At 37.5% G+C, this 22,769-nt stretch overlaps 1 protein-coding gene across 3 annotated transcripts in view; it reads right to left on the bottom strand.

Annotated features, from left to right (window-relative positions):
- LOC138933137 (achaete-scute homolog 2) overlaps positions 1-22,769 on the bottom strand; it is a 157,293-nt gene that overhangs the window by 82,372 nt on the left and 52,152 nt on the right. The window lies entirely within an intron of this gene.

Raw genomic sequence — 22,769 nt, 5'->3', positions numbered from 1 at the left:
AAGCAGTGGTATCAACGCAGAGTACTGAAAGTGTATGAAGACGCGGAATTGGAAGCATTATTGGATCAAGATTCGTGCCAAACGCAAGAAGAACTTGCACTTACATTGGGAGTGACTCGAAACATTAAGTTCCGTTCTTTCACAATAAATGCCTAATTTTTGATAAAAAGCGACGGAAACTTATTTGTACACCTAATATATATATATATATTTTTTTCTTTTTCTAGAACGAAATAATCTACTACCGTTTTAGCTTCAATGAGATGACAGGATATATTTGATTGAAATTATTCATTTTACGCTAAAAATGGATTTGAATAATAAAACGTAACATTTTTATGAAACGAAAATATTTCATGTACGGCGTGTTGCGTTCTATAAATAGAGCACAGCACGAGCGAAGCGCAACGTAATACCGGTGTGACGGCACGTGCTCTCGCGCGCACCCAACTTGCCGACCATATCGGTGCGGGTGTAGATACGACGCGACATTCGTTCGCGTCGAGAGGGGGAGGAAAAAAGAGCCGAGGGGGAGGAAGGTGAGAGGAGATGGTAAAAGACTCGTTGCTGAATCGCCTCGTTGTGTCGGCGATCACCCCTCCCTCTCGCCCCGCTTTTTATCTATTTTCACGCGTGCGTCTATCTCCGTCTTTCTTTCCCCTTTATCGGACACGATGTTGCGCATCTTTCATTCTCCCGCGCTCCGTCAAGCCGACGCTTGAGAGCCTCGCCTCTCCCCCCCCCCCCTCCCTCCTCCCCCCAGGTACCCGCAGGAAACGTCGGTTATCTCGCCGGTTATCTCTCGTCCAGAGAAGGGTACACACCATCGTCGTCGTGTCAAATATGGAAAGCGATTTTCAGCCAAAGCGGGATCTGCGATATCCTTTTTTTATATAATCTCTTCAGATGAGAGAGAAGACATCGTTCTCGCACACTCGGAGATCAAATCGTTCAATGGCATTTACGATAGTTTTTCATTTATAACGCTTCCTCGACATTTCAAATCGTATTTCTTTTTTTCATCTATTTCTTCTTCTTTGCCTAAAAGAATTGAATATTATTTTTATCTCGAAGTGCGTATTAAATTCAATATGCACGTCCGTCTTTGTTAAGAAAGATCTAGCTACGGATTATATTTTGTGGCAAAATTGCAAAAACGTGTAGATTTTTATCGGGAGACCGCGCGAGCATCTTTCTTAAAAGAAGCATCAATAGAAACTGCGATATAACTGGTATACCAAGATCTCGACGTAATCGAATTTCGTGCGTTTTCGTGTTAACCGCCGAGTTTCATTAAAATCGCTCCTTCTTCGCGGCACTAATTACTTTGGTAAACGCATCTCACGCCGTTCGCGCCGTCAGAAATCCGGTTGAACTTGCCCTTCACCCCCCCCCCCCCGCTCCCTCCTTGCTCTCGCTTCTATTGCTCAACGTATTTCACAGGTTACTCCGTAGTCGCGTTAGCAAGGCGCCTCTATTCATGCTCTATTACAATATATCGCGGTCTCGCCGCTTCTTACTCGCGGGTAATTTCTTCATTCGAGGTTTTACGTCAATAAGGTGCCTTTACGGCGCGAGCTGTCAGCTCGTCGTGTCAGTCGGCCTTAAAAAGTCATTGCGTATTTTTGCAACAGATGGCATTAGTTCAGTTTTGGCAGTACTAGAGTCATTCACACATATGTTTGTCATATATCGTTTAACAGCTGACGGTTTAAGCTTCATTTAAAAAAAAATTGAGCGATTTGGTTGAGTTTTGGAGATTTTACAACAAGTTGAAGATGGAAGACCAAACTGTGCATTTTCGCCATATTTTACTGTTTTACTTCCGTAAAGGGAAGAACGCGCGTCAAGCTTGTGAAAAATTGCGTAAAGTTTACGGTGACGATGATTTACAAGAACGTCAGTGCCAAAACTGGTTCAAGAAATTCGGCGCTGGTGATTTTGATCTCAAAGATGCTCCTCGGTCAGGAAGGCCCACCGAGGTTGATGACGACAAAATAAAGGCATTGATCAAGTCAAACCCACGTTACACGACACGAGAGATTGCAGAAACATTGAAGATCAGTCAAAAAAGTGTTCACGTCCACCTAAAGAAGCTGGGTACGTAAGCAAGCTCGATATTTGGATTCCTCATGAACTCAAAGAAGTTCATTTGACGGCGCGTATAAACATGTGCGATATGCTCATGAAACGTGAAGAAAACGATCCTTTTTTGAAACGAATGATAACTGGTGATGAGAAGTGGATTGTTTACAACAATGTGGAACGCAAACGGTCTTGGTCCCGACGTAATGATTCGCCTCAAACGACTTCAAAAGCAGAACTTCATCAGAGGAAGATTATGCTCTCAGTGTGGTGGGATTGGAAGGGTGTGGTGTTTTTTGAGCTCCTACCAAGGAACCGAACAATCAATTCGGATGTGTACTGTCGGCAATTGGACAGTTTGAACGAATCTGTCATCCAGAAACGTCCGGAGCTCGTCAATCGTAAAGGAGTTGTGTTCCATCACGACAACGAGAGACCACACACATCTTTGGCGACCCGTCAAAAATTATTGGAGCTTGGATGGGATGTGTTGCCCCATCCAGCATACTCGCTTAACCTTGCGCCGTCAGACTTCCACTTGTTTCGCTCTCTTCAAAACTCCTTGCGTGGAGAAACGTTAAATTCAGATGAGGCGGTAAATCAGCACCTTGTTCAGTTTTTCGCCAATAAAGACAGGTCCTTCTACGAACGGGGAATTATGAAGCTCACCGAAAGATGGCAAAAGGTCATCGAACAAAACGGAAAATATATCATTGATTGATCTTTGTTCTTTATATAAATAAATAACTTTGAAAAACATACAAAAAATAAGCAATGACTTTTTACTCAACCCAATAGTAAAATTTCTTTGACCGCGACGCGATTTTTCCCAATACAAATCATGTCTCGTGGCTATGTATTTTACTTGAGAGAAATATAGGTAAATTGAGAATCCTGTGTTTCCCCAACATGCACTTATACGCCATGTATATGCTCCTTGATTGACCAACAATGTAAATAATTAATGTAAATAACACGAGTCGATCATTACAACAGTCAACAATTTTCTAAAATTATCCCTTTTATTACACGCGGGTGATTCGCTTTTTTTTTGTAAATTAACGGGGATTATTCTACGCTAGAGGAAGAATTATGTAAATTATTACATTGTTGCCCTTTTTCGATATATCGTGTCTTTCTTTCGTCGAATATATATATATATATATATATATATTTATCGTAATCGATGTTTTCTTCGAATAAATGACTTAATCCTAAGATATAATTGACAAGGAAGTAACAAGCAAGATTTATTTGACAATACAAAGAGAGTATGTGTATTATAAATGATTAATTACTTAAATTTACGTAATGAATGACAATTAGTTGCGTGTTTATCGTCAATCTCGGTTCTTCGTGGTGTTCCGGCATTAGAGCGGCGTTAATTCTTCGAAATAACGTTTAATTTCTCTGCCGAAAATATTAACGCGTAATTGCCCGGGGGCTACCCATAGTTTAGGTATGCAAATTCGACCTCGGAGTGTCTCGTGCCAAATTGCATAGAGAATCGTCTGAGAAACTCGTTGGGTCGAGCTGTTAACTCGAGAATGTATCAAATCGCATTCCATAGAAAGAGAAAGAAAGAGAAAGAAAGAGAGAGAGAGAGAGAGAGAGGAATGTAGTTTCCGTGTGTCGCCAAGTTGACGCTAATAATAGTGATTTTTGCCGGCTCTATTAGCGTATTATGCACGAAAGCTTCGTGCGATGTCGCGTACAACAGAGAAATGTGCGTGTTGCGGTCCGTTTAACAAAGTTTACAAAATCTACACACTGGGTATAAATATTCATACGTTATTATAGGGGACGCGCATCCTTTTTTCCTATTCGTGTAGATTTACATTTTTAGCTCTTACATTGGGCAGCGACACACGCGCTATCGTCAGACGCCGCTATCGAGATGCCATCGGGACATTCGTGACTGAATCCCCAATACAGGCCCCGTACCATTCTCGTCCTTCCAGAAATTATCGTGTCCTTTGCGCGCGGACTGCATCGGCGCATCGGCATTTTAAGCGCGCTTATCCTTACCGATACAGATCTATTTGACGTATATCGATGTTAAACCGCGAACGATGATTTACGCGGCAATATGAAATTCCGGTGCGAGGGGGGTTAATCCTTTATTCTAATACGGTATGTATTAAAACTTGCAACGAGGGTCATAAATTTCCAAAGTTATGTCGATCGACGAATCTTATACGTTTTATACGTAAGAAATTAATTCTTTGCCATTCTTATGTTAAGATGGGAATAAACGATATGGTTGAAATTTTTTAAAAATAAAATTCTTCAAACGTTATATTTATTAGAAACAACAATTACGCCGATAAGATTAAAATGAGGATGAAATATTTCAGATTAATTTGACTTTTGCGAGAATTATTTGCGACCGCAAACAAATATATCTGAATGTCTCGCGTCTCACTGAAATACAAAAACTTTCCCTCTAGATACGCAATTGCGTTATTATCCTCGGACGTGCGAATGCCATCGATCCGGTGTACCGGAGGCTACCGGTGCAGCAGCACGTGCGCGGCAGAATAGAAGCTATCGGGATTCCATCGCGCCCGCGTGACCGGACCGTCGATAGAGAGTGTCCCGTGTGCCATTTTCGTCCTTTTAGAAATTAGTAAATCCTCCACGCAGACTCGCCGCGCCATCGACACCCCGCGCGGGCGTCTCTATCCTTCCTGGTGGATGCGTCGGGAATAATAAACGCGCTATACGCCGAGATCGTGTGTCGGCCAACGCAATCGTCAGTCCCTTCTTTACTTATCTTCCTGCTTTTGCGCCCTCCTCGATCCGTCTAGCTGGAGACACCTTGCCACGCGCGCCGCACTTTTTCCTCTTATCTTCCTGTGTGTCAATGTTTCTCCGTCCGTGACGTCCAGACGCGAATAAACATTTCTTTCGCCGGACGCATTAACGCTACATTTCGGGGAGGGAGTAACATTTTTCATATCGCTACTCTCGAGTCTCCCAGTAAATTTTATGTTTACTATAGTCAGCGTGCGGCCAGTTAAATATTTGTTTATTTGTGTCGTCTCTCTCTCTCTCTCTCTCTCTCTCTCTTTTTCTTGTGCGTATATCTGAGTTCTAAGTGTATTTGATGTCAATGTAAAATTTGTAAATAGAATTTTGCACCGTGTATATATTCACGGTAGTTTAGAATTTGTATACTCTTTTCTTTGACGGAAGAGATGCTTTAGAGAGCCTGCCGGTTGATTTTGCGATGGAAAAGACCGGCTTTCCGCGCGTGGGAAAATCTAGACCGGCGTGTCTCGTGGGAGCGAAATGCATTTTGAAATTCATCTTTCGGCGCGTTGCCGAAATTTCAAAGCTTTGTCTATTTACTGCTTTTACTATTTAATGTATTGTATATACAAAATTGATGACTATTTTATGATGAATGTGAGAATCGAAAAATGTGTCCGAATGCTCAGAATAAGAATTCTTTTTGAATAGGCGCTAGATTATATATTTTCTAAAGATGGAAGGTTGTATAAGATATCTTTTTACATATATTCTTTTATATATAAATAATTTTTCATCATCGTTATTTTAATTTTAACGAGTCATTTATTCTCATTTTACTGCAAACAAGTCTGTGAAAATGATTTTTATGCACAGAAACAAGTTCTTTGAAGAAAAAAAAAAAAACGAGAAGAGGCAAAAAGATCAGAGTTGCCATTGTGATACAAAACGGAACGATATATGATTTTTAGAAAGAGTGATGAAAAATTGTTGAAAATTTTCCCTCGCGTGCATCACGATCGAAATCTCGTGAAATCAGCCGAGAAGATGAAATTTTGACGTGGCTATGACGTGACGATTTAGCAGTTGAGGGATCGAGACAGGAAGAATGATATAGGCGCTTCCGTTACTAGTCGAGTGCGCGAGAATCGATTCGAGAATCTTTCGGAAAATCTGCCCATTAGCGATCCAATTTTACGAATGTTTGGGATCTTCCCCTCGTACGCTTTCCCTTCCTTCAGATCTCTCGACTGATATTCTTGTGAATAGAGAAGCTGATAATGATTTCTGATATCATAATTTTTATCGCGTGACGCGTATAAACGTGAAACGTATGCTCATTTTTCTCAATATCCTATATCTATATTGAATTATTAATTATAATCGTGATAGTTATATTCTTCGGGCAACGCGTGAGCCACTTCAAAGGACGTACTCAGGTCCAAGGGCCTGAGGGATCCGCGACGGTGGGAGAGGCGAGAGGGGAGTTCTCGCGACGGGGTGTCTCGTGGTCAGCGAGTGAAAATAATTAATGCGCCTCGTTAACTCACGAGATAGCCGCAATATGTATACAAACTTGGCGGGGAGTTCGTAATGGATACTAACGAATGATCGCGTCTTCTTCGCTCCTCACCGGGGAGGATGCGGTAATCCACTTTTCGGCAGGGACCGATTCGTCGGGTGAATAATTAGGCCTGTTCACCCCCGGCGCCGCGTCGGGCCCCGGGATGATCGAAGGGATCTTTATGGTCGTCCGCGAACGGACCCATCTTCGGATGATTTAATGGGCGGCTAGAATGGCGCGTTTTGAGTTTCTCCGCCGTTAAAATAACGATCCGTTATTAATTGCGCGCACCGCTTCATCTCGCTTTCAAACGATTGTCAGCGATTGAATTTGATTTCAGAGCCGATTGAACGATGCGATGGATCATGTCATCTCTCTTCTTGTCCTCGTTTCTTTTACATTGCTGTTTTAATATTAATAATATTTCTAATGATTCAAAAATCGTAATTATTTTAGAAAGAAATTATTTAGTCATTGTCGATCGTTTTACAGCGAAAAATTAGTGGAAACATTAGTGCCTCGAACGAGTTTGTTTATCGTGTAAACATGGATGCACAGCTGGTCGAGTCTCTTTTTTTTGGTATCTGTAAGGATTCCCAAAAGTATGAGAGAATCATAAGTATGTCGATAGATATTTCTAACAAACTTCATCGGAAGCAACATAATGTAAAACATCGTCAATTTTAACTCGTAATCTGATTATATGACAAATATTGTATAATTTATGAATTGCTATTCTTTTATTTAAAATTTTATTATAACTATTACATTTATTAAGTCAACAAAATTTATATATAATATTGGATGATTGCATAAGTTCGTGCCCGATTTTCATAGATGGCATTAAGTTACTGCATGGCGGAGTTCTATTGTTTTCGTGTGGTAATTGTTGCTTACACCGAATAGATGACGTTGTCTTATATCAATTTAGCGTCAGATATTGTTCAGATAAGTCCATTTGTGCATAAGAGAAATCATTAAAAATGGAGAACGAAAAGGTGCATTTGCGGCATGTAATGTTATATGAATTTCGGAAAGGCGTGGGTGTTGGGATTGCACAAAAAAATATTCAAAGCGTTTATTTGGACCGCGCTCCTGCTCTCCGAACAGTCAAAAAGTGATTTGGCAGATTTCGAAATGGTGATTTCAACATGGAGGATCAACCCCGCTTTGGACGGCCTTCTGACATTGATGATGACATTGTGCATGCCTTAGTGGAAAGAAGCCCAAGAATTACAACTGAGGATATTGCTGAGAGGCTGAACATCGATAATTCAACCGCTTTTCGTCATTCAAAAAAGCTTGGATACATTTCCAAGCTTGATACGTGGGTGCCGCATCTCCTGACTGAAAGGAATAAGCTGCAGGAAAACTGCAGGAGTTGCAATGGGAAATTCTGCAGTATCCGCCATATTCTCCAGATATTGCGCCTTCAGATTTTTATCTGTTCCGGTCTTTGCAGAATAGGTTAAATGGCAAGAATCTCAATTCCGAGGAAGCTGTCGAAAACCACCTTACAAACTTTTTTCAAGAGAAACCAAGTTCTTTCTTCAAAAATGGAATCGACAAGCTTACAGATCGTTGGAAAACCATTGTAGAAAAGAATGGAGACTATATAATTGATTAATAAAAGTGTTATCTCTAAAATATAATCTATTAAAGTTTATATTTAAATCGGGCACGAACTTACGCAATCAACCAATATATAACTTTGGGTAGCAAAAATACGTTGCAATAGCTACATACATGATATGATAAATAATAATCTAATATGATAAATAAAATGAAGACTAACACACACAAAATACAATATAAACAAGAAGAAATGTCATCACTACATCATAAACGTCATAGCAATCGTGTCGAACAATCTGACAGTAATTAAGAACAACAAATTGCGGATGCATTAATCGAATCGAGAAGTTCGATACATCGGCCAAGGCTCTTTTTGCCGGTTACCGTTTTGCGGACGTCTCTCGAACGAATTTCAGGAACGAAAGTCGACCTCGATCCCGAATACTCGATCATGAAAGCACGAGTACAATTACGATGACGATGAGGTAGTCCAGGCACGCCTTCCGCGATCGATCGGGAACGAAAAAGTGGAGAAAAAGAAAGGCCCGCGCACTATAGCGAAATCAATTGATAATTACCCTCGACAAGTGGAGTCGGCAATTAATTTTACGTGATTATTTATTTGAAAAGCTCGCGCTCACTCTCGTCATATGATTGAGTTTATATTTTTTGTTATTATATTTTTTATATCATTTATTTCATTAATATAATTTAATTATAAATCTGAGGCATTTTTTTTGTCGACTGATCTTTTATTAATTATACAAAATCTGGATTGTGATTATCTTGTGATTATGATAATAATATAAGCCATGGTAATTTTGGAGATTTAAAAACAGTAGAGGATATATTTACAAATATTTCTCGCAATCCATACATCATTTTCTTTTTGCGTAAACGTTTAAGATAAGCGCTTCGCTTGCGTATCTCAAAATGAAATCCGTCTCTTCATAATTAGGTACACGGGCTCGTCTTTTTCTTAATCGGTACTCCACGTTTTGGTTCCTTTTAAAACTCGCCATCAATTTGCAAAATAACTTGCGCGCGGCGGTTATACTAATAATGAACTGTCGCGTACAATTAATTGCGCCTTTCGTGCTCTCCCAGTTTCGGTGTCGGGCGAAATTTTTATTCTCCCGACGGACCAAAGAGTCCTCGTCGAAGATAAAATGAATAAAAAAAAAAAAAAAGAAAAAAAAGAAAATGCACCTTTCATTATCTCATGCCAGGCACGTGGCCCGCGTTGCACGACAACTTTCTCGATCCCGCGTTTTTCATCTGACAGTAATTATCTCCACTCCCCTGCGGCTCTCTCCATGTAGATTAAGTTCCGCAAAAACTCTGATGCATCCGCGCGTACTATAATACCACCGATAAAGGTGCCTTTCAAAAATTACTTTCGGATACGGCGATCAATTTAAAAAGTAAGTTTATTTTATAACGTTAATTATAAATCGTAAAAAATACATATGCGTGCACAAAATCGTTATAAATAATACGTTGATACAACACGATGCTACAATTATAATGTTGATTCTAAGTAGTCACTGGGATTATTAATTAATCGATAATATATATATATTATTGTCTAATTGAGGGTATATTAATTACAAAGTATATAAATTAATTGGTTTAGATCATTTTTCGATAATTGCATATTTATGGGACAGCTGCATCGATACCTGTAGAAAACACGCACGTATTTTCCGAGATAATATTAAAAATGATCGAGAATCGTTATATATAATATGCCAGATGTTGCGAGTTTGCCCAAAGAGAATCGACATAATATATAAAGAACAATTTGATTTTTAAATCTTGTGACAAAAAGTGCTTGATAATAAAATAAAAAAGAAACTAAGCGGAGCAAAATATTTCTCGTGGTGGGTTAAAAATCACGTGTAAAGTACGAGTGCTCGCGCCTCTCGAGTTGCTCGCGTGAAGGAGCGCGAGCGTACACGCGTGTGGATGCGAAACACGAGGCGAGAGGCGCGGGGGCACTCGAAGCAAGTCGCCCGGATAATTTGAAAGCGATCCGATCTTCTCGGGGCAGCTGCCTGCCTTACGCGTAAAATATTCAAGAACTGTCCCCCTCCATCCTTCTCTCCTTATGTTAGTCGGTTTGTTAAGCGAGACGCGATGACGAAGGGACCGCGTTGAACTCGCCGCGGCTACGATATCCCTTCCCTCGTAAATTCGTCACGCCGTTATAAGAAGGTCGCGAAGTTCGACGATCCCTGGTTTAACTTCATCGGATCAAAGAGATGATCCGCCTATTAATTATCTAGAATTTTTGTCTCCATGTCTTTGAGGAATAATATCGATCGACATATGCAAGGCTTTTACTTTTACTTTTTGAAGACAATAATAATCTTCGTATATCTTTAATACACTTCCTGCTTTCACCGAATCGATCGTTTGTCGAATCGTCGATAAAAAAAAAGATCGGCCCTCTTCTCGCCTCGTCACTTTTTTTTTTTTTTTTTTTTTTCGTCGTGTAAAGTGTCGTGTTACTAAAAATGCAGACGCATCTCGCGTCGTCTTAAATTTCGGGGTAAATTATCAGAGTTGATAGAAATATTTTTATAACGATCGATTGACACATGATCGGTAATAATCCGCATTTTCGTTGGAATTACTCATGTCTTTTCTCTAATGATTACTTATGTCTTTTCGCCTGCGAGATGATTATTAATCCGTTCATGTGTGAGTTGGGTTGAAATTCGCAATAAAATTAATGCCCTATCAAAACTGAAGAGAAGAAAATTTGACAAGTAACGCACGATCCGAGGGAATTCTAATGCACCCGCCGCGCCGGTCGAATTTTCAAAATGGGTATCTAATTTTCAAAAGAAACCGACGTTGCGCCTCTTGCCCAGGGTATCGATTTCTCGCATTGTGTCGTCGGGTGTTGTTTATCCTTGTGGGTTTACGCCGGGTTACGCTCACGTGAGCGAAAAACCGTCCACTACGGCTTTGAGGTGATTCAGTGCGCGAGGCACTTTCTTGCGGTTCGTTCCCTTAATTTACCTAATCCGCGGAGATGGCTTATATAGAGCATCTGTGCACACTCATGTCGGTAACACGATACCAAAACCTCCTGTAGTTTAGTAGAAACGGCGGAAACCGCAAAGAAAACGATGTACGTCGATTATGCACCGCAGGATAACAATGTATAATACTCGAATGCTACTTTAAATTTCTATTTATATACAGGGTGTCCCATTTTAATCTCCTCAGGGAAATATCTCAAAAACCAAACCCGGAAGAGAAAAATGTTTCAGACAAAAGTTGTTTGGTTTCAAGGGGGCCGTAAGGTGGTGACAATGATTTGACCTTGGAAAATCATTTGAAGGTCATGTAAAGGTCAACTTTAAAATCTTAAATAGAAACCCCTATCTTTTATTTAGTATTCTTGTAGCTGACATCGAGAGCTTTCCAAAACACTATAATAAAGTATTTTTTCGTTAAGTACTTTTTGAGTTATTTTATATTTTAATCTGACATATTTTGATATAAAAAATAAAATATTTCGTAAAATATTCAGTTTTCGATAATTTTACCGTAATACTTCTATGTACAGAATAATAAGACAAATTAATTTGTGCCAAAAAAAAACAAATAATTGTTTAAAAAAAATACATTGTAAATAATTTTCTTAAAAACAATTTTTTTTTTATACTAATTGATTTGTCTCATTATTCTGTACATACAAGTATTACGGTAAGATTATCAAAAACTAAATATTTTACGAGATATTTAATTTTTTATATCAAAATATGTCAGATTAAAATATAAAATAACTCAAAAAGTAACTCTTAATGAAAAAATACTTTATTATAGTGTTTTGGAAAGCACTCGATGTCAGCTACAAGAATACTAAATAAAAAATGAGGATTTCCATTTAAGATTTTAAAGTTGACCTTCACATGACCTTCAAATAATCTTCCAAGGTCAGACCAATGGTACCATCTTATGGCCCCCTCGAAACCAAACAACTTTTGTCTGAAACATTTTTCTCTTCCGGGCTTGGTTTTTGAGATATTTGCCTGAGGAGATTAAAATGGGACACCCTGTATATGTACAATATATATGTAAAGATTGTGATGTAATTATTTTTATAAAAAATTATTCGTGTATTAAAATGATCTTTTTCATTAAAAAATTTTCTTGAAAATACTCGAGTTAAGTAAGTTCCATGATGTAAAAGGTATAAAAAAAAATATGCCGGACTACTTAAATATCTCATTAAATACGAGTCGAGTGCACCGGAAATAGCTCGAGATCGAGAAAAGAAGCGAACTCAAAAGAATGCCGACTCTCTTCGGACTTTTACGTAATTGCTTGAGTGTCTTTCACGGAATCGAGAGATAATTATCCTGAAAATCTTGACAAGAAAATGAACTCCCTTTTGCTTTGACGTCTGCTGAAATTTTGATTACCGGAAAGACACTTCTAGAACACATAGTGGACTATTTTCCAGATTCTTAATTTCCGGGATTTTTCACGTCGATATTTCGAGAGATACGCCTTCAGCAAAGAAATAATATTTCTGCAAAAGGGTTGTGCCCACATGAAACAAAGGACTGTTTCACATGCCACTGACAAAATACGACCCATCTGAACTTGATTCACGTACAGACAAAGGGATGAATTATATCTCGTCATTTTTATTCTTGTTTACACCATCTCTCTCATTTAATTATCTCCAAATATTTTTGCCATTTCTTTTGCGCATCTCTTTAAGCGTTTTTAAAACCCTAGCAACAGATCGTCCCTTTTATTGTGAACAACTGTATAATATACAGACAGAAAAACGATCGTATGTGAAAAATTCTCACAAGAGAGAATTATTCAGCGCTCGTTAACGAAAAGAAGATCCGGTGAAATTAGGGACGGACAAATTGCATGGTGAGTTTTCGAGACTTTGTCGCTTGATTCTCTCAAGGGTTGCAGAAATTAATTTTGGGGATGCAAAGATAGAATTGTATTTTATGAGTGTAATAAATGCAAATATTTATATATATTTTTCAATTTATTTTGACACACGAATGCATACATATGTATACATATATATTTAATAGCAACATTATAAATATTACTAGATAATAAAAGTATAAATATTACTAGAAAGTATAAATATTACTAGATATGTAAAACAGTGATATTTTATATAATTATATTATATATTTGCAATTTATTTCTCGTATTTACATATATTAATAATAGAATATATAAAATTCCAGTCGCTCACAATAGGATGCATTCTCATGTTTACTTATGCTACGCCCATGTCACTGAATGTATGTAAATGCTTCCTTTACCGAGAAATGAGGAGCGACGAAAAAACTGATTGTCGAGTAATTATGCATTCCACGATCCGATGCGCCCCTCTTTTACTTCTTCTTCTTCTTCTTCTTCTTCGTCTGTGGAACTAAGGGTCGCGGAATGCCGAAATGACGGGACAGCTACCTGGAGAAAAATTCAGATCAAGAAGGGGTTGATCGCCATTCATGATTCCCGAATTGCGCATTGTTATTAATCTTTTCGTTGCCCTTCTCCTTATCGAAAAGGGGCGAATCTTAAATCTGCAATTTTTATTTCAATTCTTCCTTTACACTATTGTATCATGTATCCTGTATTCATTATACATGTATCTGCCGTTTGTATCTCGGTATACCAGAAAGATAGACGTTACTTAATATATACAAACATTCTGTATGCAAGAGAGATTGAAACGCATATTCTTATTTCAGCAATAATAACTAAGAATAATCAAGTGTATAGATTTTTATTCAATCTTTATCATGTAAATCGGCATAATCACCGTACCGTATGTTCAACGTTTATTAAAATTTGCGGAATAATCGTGCATTCGATGAGAGGCAACGTGACATTTTCAATTTTTTCGGATCTTCTTTTAAAGATAAGGATCGCGAAATATCGAGGTTTGCAGGTAGAAAAATCTTATGATAGAAATTCGGCGCGGGGTTAGGATCCGTTTCGTAAAGGAGGACGATCATTGTTCACGTATGCGGGAGCTGCGTCTAGAATGGCATTAAGCTTGATTCTAACTCCGGAATGATTTGAGGGTGAAAAGGGAGAATGCGTGTCGCGCGCGCATTTTTCTCAATTTTTTTGTCTTTCTTTCTCTCTCTCTCTCTCTCTCTCTCTCTCTCTCTTTCCTATGGGTTCGGCTGAGTTGTCGAAGAGACCTAGGTCTTCGAAATGTTGGTTATGCCTAGTGAACCCCTCGGGAATCTTCTATACAAGGTGATCGTTTCAATCGAAAGCTAGATGTAAAGATAAATTCATTTGTATATTGATGCGCAATGATAATTATAATAATTATATAGCGTAAAGACAAATTTCTAGATATTTTATTTATTACAACAAGCTGTATTTATTTTTGACATCTTATTAAAAGATAAATATAAGTTAATTAAGCCATCGTAAAAAAAGAAATCTTTATCATTTATAATATTATTTACGATATTTACTATGATGTATATTTAATTTAGATGATTGAATTACAGATTTTTTTTCAATCCGCCGAAAGCAATTTTACTTTCTACCGCGTCGACTACGCTTTTGGGTCACCCGTTGTATCTAGATCGGGGTTTTTCACGTGCTCCGTCACAGAATAGGAGACGAGCGGTACGTGTAGGCAGGTAGAAAAGTCGTTGAATGTGATATCGCGTAGAAAAGGAGTCCTGCCCCAAATATTCGTGATCGACGAGCGGACTAGATCGGGACCGGGACCCCAAACACTAACGCGCAGGTAAGACCGTTATCCTTCGCGGCAACCAGCTCACCATCGGCGTTTCACTGATGGTTTATGGGACACTTTTCGGGGCGTAAGCCCCAACTGCTATCGTCTATCATCTAGTTGAGAAAAATGAAGTCTTTTGGTGCGAGGTCTCTAAAGTTTCGATTAAGAAAAAAGTGTAAAATATAATAATTTATAGAGAGTTCTATAAAAATCAGGGTTGGGAAAGTTACTTTATAAAAGTAACTCGTTACCGTTACCGTTATTTTTTCTAAAAAGTAACTCGTTACCGTTACTCGTTACTAATTTTAAAAAGTAACTCGTTACCGTTACAGTTACTAAAAAGTAACGAGTCGTTACAATTTCCGTTACTTTTTTACAATACAAACTAATAAATTATTTTGCATAAGAAAAACTTTTAAAAAATTGTAAGCAAGATTACATTCAAGATTTATTACAAAATAAATGATTAAATTTTATCGAAATTCTTTATTAATTTTTAATAAAATTTGTTGCTCCATAGTATCATCATTTAAATGCCCTCTTTGTGGTGTTAATACAGAGCCACCGATGCTAAACATTCTTTCTACAGATGCACTGCTTGGTAGAGCTGTATTATATTTAATAAAAAGTTTTTTAAGTTTTGGATAGTCGTTTAACATTTCTATATTACAATTATTTGATTTTAAAAACCGTTGCAATTCTTCTTGTTCAGATTCATTTTGCACCGTTTTTTGCTCAAAAATGAAAAAATCATCGTGATCGTCAGATTTTCCAGCTTTTGAAGAATTTTCAGTTGATCGGATTCCCAATAAATCCTCCAAGTAATTTTCAGCACGTTTTCTTTTTTCTCCGGTTAACCAGTTTAACTTAAATTTTGGATGTAAACATGCTGCTATTATTAATTCTTTTGTTTCAAATATTGTAAGAAATCTAAAATCAAATATAGTAAATTAAGCGACATTGTTTGTTTTATTGAAATTAATACTTTTGAATCAATAGTTTAAAATAAAATAATAATTGTCAATTAAATCCTTATTTAAAATTAAATAACATATGTATTAATCAAATTAATAAGTTACCTTTTATTTAAACCTTGCTGAATAGCTTCAACTAATGAATGGCAATCTATAAGGTCAGATTTATTGAGATTTTCTAATTTTCGTTGCAAGGTACTTAGAACTGGTAGTAAATGAGAGCTCTGCTTTTCCGAAAAGATAAAGCTCTCATTGGATATCGCGCGTTGCGTCATCGCACTGGTCTGCAAGAGCCATAAGTTGATCAATCACATTCAAGCATTTTTACAACATAACAAGAATGCTAATTGGTCGATTTGCTTACGGCTTTATGGTTAAGATAAAAATTTTATCACGCACAATAGCAAGAATATCTTAAATAAATCAAAAAATTTGAAAAAAGTAACGATAAAAGTAACTGTTAAATTCGTTACTCGTTACCGAAAAATGTAACGAAGTTACTTTTTCCGTTACAAATAAAATTTGTAACGCCATTACCGTTACAGTTACTGAAAAAAAGTAACTGTAACGGTAACGGCGTTACAAGTAACGCGTTACTTTCCAACCCTGATAAAAATAATGTAAAACTGTATTAATTATGTTGTCTTTTTTTGTTTTATTTACTCAGAAACGTAGATTAATAAATTTCTGTAATAAAAATCATATTACACACGGTGGTTATAAACAGACGAGCTGCATTGTTTTGATCAGCACCCAGTAATGATGGGCTTCTACGGATATCTTTAAATGATCTTTAAATGTCTTTTGCCAAAGGCTAGTAAAGAGCAGAGTGATGGTCTATAATCTGTAAATTTATGACCGAGACATTGCATTTTCCTTACATCAGATTGAAAGATTACATGAATGTTTTTAATATAAAATATTTCTGTTTACGTGAGAAACGTGTGAAAGAAACGATCTCTTTGGAATATAATTATTATTTTATAAATAATTTAAGGAAGAGAAAGTAAGATCTATATACTGGCGTATGCGCGCACGCATTAATTAAAATAAAAATTCTACGCACAACAATCTCGCAGGCTGGACCTTCCGCTACTCTCTCGATGGGAACCAGTAATGATGGCTTCTCGGGATATCCATGATCTCTAAATTCGAGCCTTTGGGCAAGTAACGAACGGGGTAGTAGTTCACGAAACCGCCTTCGGATTTACGATCGGCATCTTTCGATCTCGTTATATCAGATTATTAGAACTGTATGATTACTCGGATATCTCTTGACTTTGAAGTAACATTCCACATGTGAAAAATGTACCGATTTTACAATTGATGATATAAATAGATATACATTAGAGGTATAAAAAAAGAAATGCAACATGCGTCTATATATCTTTTTGTTTTTGTCTCCTAACCTATAAATAATCGAAATATTTAAATCTGAAAATCAAGATAATGTCAATGGTGCTTAAACACATTTTCAATGTCTTAATTAAGGAGAAGAGGGATATGAAGATTCACGAAGATCAACCGTTGCTAGAGACCGGGTTCATATTTTGTTCTGTCTGGACCCAAAGGGAGATCGGGCACGGGGATCTGTCGAGATAGCCGGGATCTCTAAATTCCACCCTGAAGGCAAGTAGCGAAGAGTATCGATCCACGAGACCGCCCTTGGATTTACGAGCAGCAACCAAGCCAGGCCCCACGAAGGAGTCGCGTGGCCTCTTACCATCAGGGCCCCTTAGCCGTTCTTACCACACGAAGCTCTTTGAACTCCGAGCCTAACTTCTTCATTTTAATAACGCGATAATCTATGATGAAGGTTTTCGAGGTCGGTCGGCACGAAGCGGTTCGCCTCGACGTTCCGAGAGTGGCCGAATTGAAAATTTGTAAATGAGTCGCGGCGCCCTTTGACGATCTTCGAGAGATTTAAGGCGCGAGAGAGACGCGCGTTTACGCCAATAGACAATTTTACGATCCTCGCCTATCTTCATTTCGATATAGCGGGGAAAAATCTTCAATACAATATCCACGCTTTACATTGACGCTGATAATTTATTTCTCTAATATATTCTCTATATTAAAATCAAAATTGAATTTTTTTACAGAAGTAATTTGGTAAACTTTTATTAAATTTTTGATTAAATTAAATTTCTTTTTAGTTTCGCTTGATAATTTTTCGATATAACGGAAAGAAATCTTCAATACAATATCGCGCGCTTTACGCACTGATTTGATGCCGAAAATTTATTTCTGTATTTTCGATATTAAAATGAAAATCAAAATTTTTTACGTGAAAATTAATTTAGTTAACTTCTATTGAATTTTTGAATTAATTAAATTTCTTTTAAGTTCGCAAACATTTCGCTTGGTAATTTTTTCATATTGCAGATAGCGATTTTTCTACTGAAAGAGAACCGAGAGATGATAATTATATACATATATCTCTACCGCGAAGCCTCGATCGTTCGTTCGAGATGCACGCGGCTCGGTGAGAAGGTATATCTCAATCTTTAATATCCATAACGATCCATCACGCGTGACGCGCATTGTGCACCCGCGCGTGCATTGTGCACGCGCGTGGGTGAGCAAAGAAGAAGCGCACGGCGCCGCGTCTACTCTCTCTTTTTTTTATCTCTCTCTCTCTCTCTCTCTCTCTCTTTCTGGATATAGAGAGAGCATAAAATCTGTTCTTCGTCCCGCGGGTCGCGGCTCAAATTTCGTCGTGCTAACGCATCGTCCCCGTCCGCGTCCTGTGCACACGAAGTGTCCATTTTTCTAGACTTCCGACAGAAAGGACACTCCCGTGTCGGTTTTAATGGACCCTCCGTCGGGAGAGCCGTGAGAGCTCCGATCGCGCGCGCTCCTCCTTTAATCTTTTTTTTTTTTTTTTTTTTTTTTAAGCAACCACTTCCAAAGCCTCGAGTGCGCTTCCGAGTGCTGATGGCGGCGTCTCGATGAGTCGTCGCCACAAGATGAGAATCTGTCGACACGTTTCCGTTCAGAAGGAAGGAGGAAAAAAAAATTGGATATTTCTCTGGTAACTACATAGTTATATATTATACATGTTCCCTTTATTTTTCCGACATCGTGATATCATTTTTTTGCTGCGACGACAAAAATATAATTTTGAAAAATAATATTAATTAATCAAGATATTTTACAATAGAACACACAAAATCTAGAACACTCGAACATACTATTTACAAATATGTTTCGATTAACTTTGTTGAAGCGCAGACCTGGTGGTAGATCTTTCAAATACTTAAGGCAGAAACATTACGCGCTTTATATTTTATATATCCACTATAATGACGTCTCTCGGAGTAACACGATATTTTTCTCCAAAGTCGATCCGAAAACATACGCTTTGCTTGCGTAACTCTCATTCGTAGAGAATCTTTTCCTTAAAATTCTTTAAACTCTACGAAAATATATATATATATATATATATATCTGACGATGTATTATATAACTCGTTTACAAAATGTTTCCACGGAAACGAAATATGGTTACATATTCCCCACGACTTGCTCGAAATATTGCTTTTACTTATATATGCGTTAATAAGTATTACATCTTTTATTATCTATACCGAGATACATTTTATCTTTTATCTTTCTTTTTATTTTTTTTTAATTAAAAAATTATTTTTTTTTATTCTTTAAATCTTAATTATTTTCTTCTTCTATACATTTACATAGTGTGGATTTAAAAGATCCGCGCTATTGAAAGAAATAAGATTCTTGTATAAGTTTTTTTTGTATTAAGAATTATTTTAATTATTTTAAATCTATTTTAATTTATATTAGAGAGAGAAAATAAAAAGAAAAGTTACGTAAATAAAAATGCATTACTAAATACGAAAAAAAAAAAAACTCATAAATTATCGATGAAAGATAATTTAGACAGAACTGTAAAATAGTGCCGCATTAAAAGTTGTTCTCGTCGCTTTAAAGGCATCATATCATTTATTTAAATTCTACTGGTTTTAATCGACCACCGCTTTTTATACAACTTTAAAGTACAATATCATAGATAAAAAAATCGTTTCACATGGGAGTTTCTTGATAAATTGCATCGATGAACGAGGTTTAGCACAAATTAAGGCCGATTACGATCCTCCTGTTCAAAGACAGGTAGCCGCCTGGTTTTCGTCTTTCTTCCAACAGCCGACACTAATTAGGAGTTAATTGTATTAATGGACGATCGGACGGTCGGCTATTACAAAGGTAAGACTTGATGGACCCAAGTATCCGTTTCGGCTGATAGTTCGTCGAGGAGAGAGAGATTCTTTTTGATCTGAAGATGCAACTACCTCTCTTTTTCTTAAATTGCTTTTAATTATATTTTTTTTTTTGTATTATTAATTAGACGCAATTATGAAGGAAGAAAGAAATTTTGTGATTTTTTTTAGATACAGTATTTTTGGAAGAATCCTAGAAATAAAATTTGACGTTCATCAAAGTCAAATATTATAAAAATAAAACAAATATATATATATATATATATATATATATATATATATATATATAAATTGCACATAAGTATGTGAAAAATGGCATCGCACGATTTGTTTTTACGAGAAATTTAATTCAATCTTAAACGAGAAGAGTGCTTTAACTTGGGATGACAAACCGATATTTCCCGCGAACATTTTCTCGTTCTCTCCCCAAAAGCAAAGACTTTTGAGCTACCCGAAAAACGGATGTTCGTTCCGCGTGTACGTACTACCGGGGGACAAAATAGGTATGTATGTACATATGACCCACTTCATCCTAAATAAATCGAACGACTTTTAGTAGCCACGGTCGACACAAATATTGTCGCATCAATTAAAACCATTGTCCTAACGGTACTACGCGACCGCGTGTCTCTCTTTTCGTTTATATGTACAATATATATCTAAAAAACGTAGCGCCATGTTTTGGAAAAATTTATCTTCTCTATGATTATATATTAGAAATTTAGATATATCTTACATAATTTTATTATATGAATTATTAATAACGAGTAATGAATTGTAGATGTTTCTCTAGCATATCAATATCATCTTAATATTAAAAAGATATTGACAACTATTATATATAAGACATACTAATTAATCTAATAAATTATTTCAAAATGTCCGTTACATTTGTACGACAAATTTGACTCGAGATTGCTCTCGATTACGTGGACTAACCAATATGTTTCATTTCGATAGGGAATAACAAACATGCCTTCTGAGCGTTTAATCGGAGCGATTCGAAAACACGAAATCGGGCCCTCTCCCGTGGCTTTTTTTTTTTTTAAACTGCACGCGTTGGATGCGAGGCAGATGCGCCCCCGAGAGCGAACAGCTGTACGATTGTCCATTTCGTTTCCACGTCCAGTCGTTCATCCTCCGTAGGGCCCCCCGAAAGATACCAGGATAAGGATCGAAGGCTCTCCCGTGCGAGAGAAAAGAAGACGGCAAGAAATATGAAGATACGTCGACGGATAAAGATTGCGCCTCGAAGTAGGGGGTCGGTAAAGAGCGAGGGGGGAGAGAGAGAGAGAGCGAGAAAGAGGGATGAAAAGGGAGGCGGGATAGAGGCGTAGGTGGCTTAGGAAAGGGTGAACGGCGAAAAAGAACGAATCATGAAAGTGCCACGCGACCGACAACGGAAACATAATAAAAACTGATTAGGAATCTTTCGGGGCCCCGTCATCGGCCACGATGATGGCGGATTCGACGGCGGGGCGGCAGCGACGACGGCGACGACGGCGTCGGCGGAACATCTGGCCCTCCTGGCTATCGGTAATAATCACGGTCGGAGCGAGAAATAAAACGTTTCGCGTGCGCGTGCGTGCGTGATCCGTTTAACGGATGTAATGGGTAACGATACACTCCAATTAGGTAGCCCCTCGTTGGACTTTTTGATTACGACGGGGCGGTCGGTTATTCTCATTGCCTGTCGGCTTTTGCGAGGGTGCAGCGTGGGCGTACGGAGAGAAACGCGCTCCCTGTGTTTCAACAAAGAGTATTGTTAAGACAGTATGATACTTGATTTATTTATTGGACAATCTAAAAGACTCAATATATTTGAACCAATATATATTTAAATCTTTCTTTGTGTGAAGAAAATTTTCCAAATATTCGTGCACGGCATCTTATTCCTCGGAAAGTTTAGAATTTTCAAATTTTGTTAAGAAGAGCGTGTTGAAAAGTGAATAAAAATTGGAGCATATAATAATTTTTAAACTACGAGCTAATAAACATGATAGTAAGCTTTTCATTTTTAAAATCATAAATAAAAAATACAAAATTATTTGTCGTTTAATTTAAAATAATTTCACTTTACTAAAAATATAAAAATTTGCGTGGCCGACTTTTTAATTATTAAAAGTAAGAATTTAAAGAATTATTACATATTAGATATCGTATTTTAGATTTAGGATAACGTTTGGTTCACCTTCTATCAATTCTGTGAGGGAAATCTCGTGTATTATTATACTTTAAGATTATTATATTTTCGGCGAGATCCTCGTCACTCGCCACTTTCTGGAAGTAAAAATGCAGGCTAATTTGGATCGCGCGCGACCGCTATATGGCGGCATCGGAAGAAAGGGCTACGGTAAAATCGCGAGTCATCGTCGGCGAACGGCCCTTTCGTATGGTCAGGATCGAAAATACTCCGCCCATCCCCCGAATGTCGGTCCGGACGGGCAAGGGGTTGCGTCAACAATGCGCGGCTCTCGACTTTCATTCGAAAAATTCGAGTGGAGAACTTTGTAAACGAGACGCGGACAAATAAGCGGTTCGCGCTGTCGCTCAAAAGAGCTCGCGATACGGCGTGAAAATTTCGTTTGCGAATGATCTCGTCGAATGTTTTTATAGCTGCAACCAATAACATTAACGGATTATTGACGAAGATCTCATGAGGAGATAAGTGAATCGTGATTTTATATTTGTCTTCTACATTTTCAGAAGTTTGAATGTTGAAAGAAGCAAGGCTCTGTTAACAGAATGGATAGTTACTATCTATAATGAGCGCATCGATCTTTATAAGTGGTTGCATTAAATAAG

The sequence above is a fragment of the Polyergus mexicanus genome, unplaced genomic scaffold, assembly GCF_030449975.1.
Source record: "Polyergus mexicanus isolate NDT 795.1 unplaced genomic scaffold, iyPolMexi1.0 SCAF_5, whole genome shotgun sequence".
Lineage (NCBI taxonomy): Eukaryota > Metazoa > Arthropoda > Insecta > Hymenoptera > Formicidae > Polyergus > Polyergus mexicanus.
This window is presented reverse-complemented; position numbering and strand designations above follow the sequence as displayed.